Here is a 7,228-nt window from a genome sequence, read left to right on the forward strand (position 1 = left end):
ATCTGTCAGAAATATAAACAATAAGAGAGAAGTGCTAATAGAAGCATTTTTTTCACTAAGGATTTTGTTCATTATGCATCATCTTCCAAACAAATCTCTGGTCTGACCAAAAGATGGTTAATATGTACCACAGAAAAAAAATAGGCAACAGGACATCATTTCACAACATCTTGGAAGCACACATGTTGGGACCATTATTTTCCAGAATCAGAGCTTTTCTTTCTGTTTTACTGTGGAAAAGGAAGCCGCTAACTCCAGGGTAGAGAGAAGGGGGAAAAAAGGAGAGAAAAGGGTTTTACTGTAAGGTTCCACTGTAAGATGTTAGCCAGGAGAAAAATAAAAGTGATATTTGTGGCTGTGCTGGCCAGGAAAATTTTTGATGTGTGAATTATTCTTCTTACAGCTATAGTTGCTAATGTGTGTGAGTGATGATACCCTCAACAATAGCACTTTTTTTTTTTTTATTATAGTTTGCAAAACCAAGTAAAGAATGTAGTAAAAACAAAACTGAGAGATTGGTGCTCCAGGGTTGGAATGAAAGAGTTCACAGACAGTTTTAGCATAAAATACTAACCATCTGATTTTCCAGAGGAGGGAAGCATAGGAAAGTGCTTTTCTAGAGCCTGTCCTGCACAGTCACCACTTCTGGAACTGTGGTGGTATGGCCACTCCTAACAATTGTTTCCTATGTGATCAGCTGTTATGCACCCCAGCACCCCAAAATATGCTGTTTCTTATTGTCTGAGAACAGGTGAATCACTTTCTACTTTAAGGCACTGATTTGTCTGCATCTCTCTGGCACTGATAGTTGAGGTAGACTGATTTTAGTCTTTCATGTTGCTTGTTCACTCAAGAGTTTAAGGCACTTGGCTGTCAATATTTGCGTGGGGTTTTTTGCTCTGTTTTGTTTTCTGCCAGAAACTTCATAGAAATGTTTCATATGCTACACAACTGGAGCTGTGACCTTCTCATGCATCCTTGTGTGTCCAACCCATGTGAACTGCTTTTATCTGGGGAAAACTCTCTGCACTATTTTTTTTTTTTTTTTTTTTTTGAAAACCCGTACTTCAATACATAAAGAAACAAGAGCTATCTTTTGGTGTTTTCCTAGTACCAGTCTCCTCTGCTGAACAAGAAATAGCACAGAATGTTTTATAATAGATGAAGTCTTTCAGCTCTAACCTGTCAGTTTTAAAGACCACAGCACATTCAGCTCTTAAACGACTCTGTAACTGCTGTTGGAGTACTTCATGATGGTGCTCCTCTACCCTCTCTCCTGGCCATTCCTGTACCCTCCTACTCCATATTTACATGCACCTGCCTCCTTATTAACACCTCGTTAAGGCACACACCTGCTGTGGTTTTACTTAAGCCCATTGCACTGCAGCTATTAACCCTGTATATTTCATTATGAGGCACTCAGCACAATAGCAGCACTGAGTAAGGTTCATTAATGAGTCATGCAGCCAAGAAAAATTGGTTTTGTATGGATGTCTCCTTTTCGTTCAATTTCTTCACATGCGCATACAACTCCCTTTTTAATAATTGATTATGTCTTAAATATGTTCCCCAGAAAAAAAATACACGAACGCACATGCATTAAATCCAGCTGAAATAGCACAGTTTTGAGACATAACATTAATGGACAGAAATGCAATACATATTTATAAATGTTAAGAAGGGCAACAATGAAACCACAGCTCTAGGGCTTAGGAGATCTTAGTTTTATTCCAAGATTTGTCAAACATCTGTGGTTTAATCAGCAAGCTGTAACCTCTGCCTATGCTGCTTCTGAAAAGTAAGTGTATCTGTATGCGCTTAGCCTAGGACACATACACACCTCACAAAAAATATATATATAAATATAATTGTGCAAGACAAAGTATAAGATCCTACATCATCAACTGTACTGGAAAAAAAAGAAACAGAGCATTAATAGTACAAGAAAAGTGATGAGCACGCAGCCAGTGTAATTCATATGAAGTTCCAAATTTTAATGGCACTTTCTCCAGCAGTTTCACTGAATTTATTTCAAAAGCCTCAATCACAGTGTGACTGTATTAGGAAAAGAAACTGGTCAGACAAAGATGGCAAGTGATTGCTCCATAACTATTGAATCGTGTAATACCACAATTATTTATTTGATCATAATCCCATGAATCTACCCCAAGGATAGTCTAAGCTATGGAAATTGGTTTGGGTCAAAACACTGTCTTCTTACGGAACAGCTACAAAAAACTATTGAACATGGTGTTTCAATAAGACAGTAAGAGGTGCCCCTGTGACGTATCCACACGTGATCCATGATTTGCTGCAAATTGCATGAAGTGGCCACAGATAAGTGTTTCTTACCAAAGAGTTTTACAGAAGGATAGTTTGCTGTGGAGTTGTTTTTCATCATTCTTTATCACGGACTGGGGTTTTGCTTGGTAAAATCTCTTATAGTTATGCCACAAAAGAAACAAATTTTGTAGTGCTTATGTTGCTTAGTAATACAGTGCTGTTCATACGCATGTGAGAAACTTCTATTTCTATGTTACTGCAATTAGAATTGCAAAGTTTTTCTTGTTTTAGCAAGTTCAGATGAACCTTAATAAGATGCCTGGATTTAAAATGTGTCAGTTCAAGGAGTTTAGAATTCTTGCAACTATAGTAAATCTAACATTTGCTGTTTAATGCATGTAATGCACATTTGTTCCACTGTATTTTGATAACTGGTTTCCCCTTGGTATCTCATTCACTCGTGGAAGTCTCTTTTCATTCCTATTATTCACTTGATGGATGCCAATTGTTCTAGTGATCCTGGACGTTCTTGAAGAATGAAAACGTATAAAGAAAAAAAAACCCTTTCTTTATAGAAAAAGTTACTGCATCACTCCTCCCAGATGCTTACTTTGAGTGGAGATGATAATCCGTGCAAATATTAAAAGTACTCATATGCACTTTAAGGTGATCCATGTGTAAACCAACCCATTAAATCTGGCTATAGTTTACACATTTCTTCAGCAGGGAAGCCCACCAATGTGGTGTTTTTAATAGGCATTGAAAGCTATACTTAATTATTCACTCAGTAGAACTGACATTGGATTTGATTCAGTAAGGAACACTAACTGCATAAACAGATGTCAACTGCTATTTGGTCTGGTGACCATGGACTAGATAAATATATGGAAAATCTCATAAGGAGCACAGAACTAAAGATAGGATTCATCTCTAAATGGCAGGACGATGAGCTTACAAGCAGAGTTTTCAGTATACAGGATCAGTACTTTTTGAAAGTACAGAAAGAAAAAAAATTGAGGGTAGGATTCATCCCACAAAGGAGAAATAAAGTAGTAACACAGCACTCGTGAACTACTTATCTCATGATCTCTGTCTCATATATCATAGTCAATGATTACTAAGAGTCATCAAAGAATATTATCTAGGATACCACACACACCAGCAACCTAGATAGAGTCTGCTGAATCAAAGGGAAGTGTCCTGTCAGGTACTGTGGACTAAACATCCAGGCCCTTAGACAGGCCAGCAGGGGCAGACTCTTCTCTTGGTAGTAAATCTTGCAATCCATTAACTTCTAGTGGCAACAGTGTCTACACATGTTTTCTCCATTATGATTCTTTATTCATATTAGTATGTAAACATCAGACTCTCTACAGCCCCAAAGGCTGTGCCCTGTTCTGCTAAGCCCATTATAAATATATACAGAATGACAAACTCTTCCCCAAAGAACTCCATCCTAGGGCTTGTCTCTAAATGCTGATCCTCTCTCTTGCTCATCTGATGGCAGAGAGAGAGAAATCATACACTGCATGGAATTATTCCCTATGGAACATTTTGTTCTGTACGGAGGAAATTTCATTGTAACTTGGGACCAACGAAATGCCTGAACATCGATTCCTTTTCTCTCTTCTGAGTATCAGAAACGGGGAAGGGAAGCTGCATGTCATAGGCTAGCTGCTTCTTATTTGTCTTAGCTGCTGGAGGAGGCAGGCAATTAGAATGGAATTTTGGGTATAGTTTCATGTTAGACTTAATCCTGTGTAGCTGCAGGCTCTTGCTGAGAGTGACAGCCCAGCTCTCTCCTCTCTCTCCATCTGCTTCAGCTGTAGAGTGCCTTTTCTTTTGCACTGGACTGAGTTGCACTGTCTCCTGACTGTAGACCAAATAAATACAAACCATTGATCTTATGCACAATTGATGTGGACTGCTGATAGACGGCGGGGGAGGGGGGGGAAGTGCAAATGAGAAAAAATGTCACCAAACCACTGCTTGTGTGTGAACTTACCCAGCAGTCTCTCTCCCATTCAATTTGTGCAACAGAAATGGAAGGCTGTTGGCTGGAAGCAAGCAGAACAGCAAGATGGCTTAGATCGAGTCCTCTCAGGTGCCAAGTACAGCAACACCAGAGAAAGGAGAAAGTGTAACATCAGCCTTTAATTTACGCTATTGGGAGGGCAGAGCAGTGTATGGCCTTCCCTGTCCTGACACTGCATTCATTAGACAACAGGTAGTTTTAAGGGAGCATTAAAACACTCGTGGCCTCAACCCTCGTTCAGCAAGGAGAGAATGTAGTTGTTGAAAGTTGTAGTCTCTTATTTCACTGTTGCTCGCTCTCAGTCTGCAAGATCACGAGTCCCTTCAGCTTCCATTGAATTCAGCAGAAGGTAATGACATTCATAGAACTGGGAATTTAAAGCTTTAAATCTTGCTCATACTATAAAATACTCTACTTGTAACCAAATATACTTGACATTATTGGGAATTATGTAAATAAAACCAAAACCACCTGCCAGACAATTTTTATACTGGGGAAACAGAGTCTCAATTTCCAATGGCATTTTAAAATTTATGTCATTTAATAAAACAATAAATTTATATTTTCCAGTTTTGTCATTATGAGGCTTAAAGGCAGTTCCATGTGTGGCACCTACTTGCATTTAACTCCTGGATTTATTACGACGAACATCACTTTAAAACAACACGTTCACATTTTCAAAGGAAAATGAATAGTTAATGGTTTCAGAATTATTATTCTTTTCCACACAATCTCATAAAAACTTCCCAATGAAAAAGCTAATAGACCAATGGCGAGACACTTACATATGCAAATATGTTTCAGTGAAAGAGTTAAAGTGCTTTATAATATAAATTTGCTTTCAGTGCCAATATAATTAGGTTGTAACAAGCAAACCCCTGCAACATAACACAGTGAAAATTTGAAAATTTGATTCTGCCTGGCAAACAACCAAGTCCCTGCGTGTGCACAAACCTGACATTAATAAGCTACAAGAGATTACATGATTTAGAAAAGAAGCACTTGGTGTTACAAAATCAAATAATAGATCTCTAGGCTATAATTAGGAGAATTGGGATTCAACAATGAAGTCATAATAATGTAATTTAGCTGTAAGTAACAGAGCCATGGAGTCACATTAGGAGGTGTGATCACATCTTTCAGCAAAGCTCGGCTGTGTAGACTTATTGCTGTTCAGTTTAGTCTAGTACACAGCAACCTGTTGGCACGGAGCTCAGGCTGACAGTCTCTTGTTCTCTAGGGGCAGTATGGCAAAGTGCCACCCGTGCATTTTTATTTCAGTCTTGTGACTTTTAAGTCAAAACAATAAAATTATATATACTGAGTGCAGAGTTGCCTGTGAATATTTGGATAAATTACTGCACAGCGTGGGTTTAGAGGCCGTTTAACAACAAATATATGTATAAAAGGAGGAGAAAAAAAAAAGGAAAATAGCTGAAGCAGGGTGTTAGGTTTCTAATAGGCTTCATGAGCGTGTTGTGTTTAGCTACATGTAGTATTCCATTTCTGTTGTAAAGGTAAAGGAGAAAATATCGCCAGATCTGCACCATATGGCAACGGTAGGTGTAAGCTTTCTTTCCACAGAGTCTTTCGTGCCAATACGATATGGTTATTCGGCATGTTGAGCTCAGAATGCAGGTGTTGCACAGGCACTTCATGCTGGTAGCAAATGCCCGGTGCACGGTGCCGCTCAGCAGCACTGCAGCACGTCAGGGCCCTGCAGCCCCATGCACAGCAGCAAGGAGCCCCAGGCAGGCAGCACGCCGGTGCTCACATGGCTGCTGACAGCACTTCAAACTCAACACCACAATTTTTGTGAAAGTTGCCATTTGATTCAAGCCGTTGTAGAGTGATACATCATACTAACAGCCCTTCTCCTCCGCCTGTGTATCACCCAGCCACAGCTCTGTCTTTGGGCTGTTATTAATTTAAGCTTGTTTTGCAAATTTTGGCCACAATTGTTTCTTCGTCATTCACTTGTCATAACTAATAAAACAGATATACCGCATTCATTTGGTGAGTGCCTCCTTTGGGAGCTGGTGGCTTAGTTAGAAGTGAAATGATACCTATTCCGTTGTTCATTAGCTGATTTTTTTTCCTGCATCCCTGCACTCTTCATAGCTATCTAACAGCCCTGGGGGCTGACCCACAGATCCCTGTGTCCCTCCTGTTCCCTGCAGGCTCCCTAGAGGCCACTGAGCAAAGCCCAGATCCCTGAGCCCCCAGCAGCCCTGAGCTGCCTTTTGTGTCCACACTGAAGATCTGATTTCCCCTCACAAAACACACATGTAAAGACTTAGTTGGTCACCGGGTTGTCAAGTGTGAAAAATACTTTGGAACTTGTGGGAATGGATGAGGGAAACTGCTCTGTTTCCTTTTCATTTTGCAGCCTAGTAGACAAGTGGAAGAGATGGGCATCAACTCTGCATTCAGACTGCCTGAAAATTTAAATGAGTTTGGATAAAACTTTGAAATGGGTTGTTCCATTCTTGCTACAGCTTCACCAGGTAAGGCCGGTGGTCCAACAGAGTTCCCATCTTTGGGGGAAGCGTGAAAGCTTCTGCTTTCATTTACTCTTTTGTGCAAAATTAAATAAATCTAATGCATCCTTTAAGGCAAACAAAAAAGTTTTCTTCCACCTGTTGCTCTTGTTAGGTCCATTTTGTTTTTATTTGCAGTTTCTCCCAATTAATGCTCATTTTATCAGTTCTTTATGGTTTTGCTCTTTTTTTTTTTTCCTATTTTGATGACATTTTGATTTGTTTCAAACTGCCCTTTATTTTCATTTTCTTTCCAAGCATGTTGATTTACGGTCGTTTCTTCTATTTCTTTTATGCTTTAAATGATCTGTTTGTTTTATTTCCTTTATTTGCATAGCACTTACTTTTCATGACCTTTTTGTTGCTGCAG

At 39.3% G+C, this 7,228-nt stretch overlaps 1 long non-coding RNA gene across 9 annotated transcripts in view; it reads left to right on the forward strand.

Annotated features, from left to right (window-relative positions):
- The window catches only part of LOC107053383, a 322,875-nt gene that overhangs the window by 249,511 nt on the left and 66,136 nt on the right, over positions 1 to 7,228 (forward strand). For all 9 annotated transcript variants that reach the window (XR_005860129.1, XR_005860128.1, XR_005860130.1 and 6 more), the window contains exon 5: positions 6,708 to 6,825. This is a non-coding gene — a long non-coding RNA (uncharacterized LOC107053383). The remainder of the gene's footprint in view (positions 1 to 6,707; positions 6,826 to 7,228) is intronic.

Source organism: Gallus gallus, chromosome 5 (assembly GCF_016699485.2).
Source record: "Gallus gallus isolate bGalGal1 chromosome 5, bGalGal1.mat.broiler.GRCg7b, whole genome shotgun sequence".
NCBI classification, from domain to species: domain Eukaryota; kingdom Metazoa; phylum Chordata; class Aves; order Galliformes; family Phasianidae; genus Gallus; species Gallus gallus.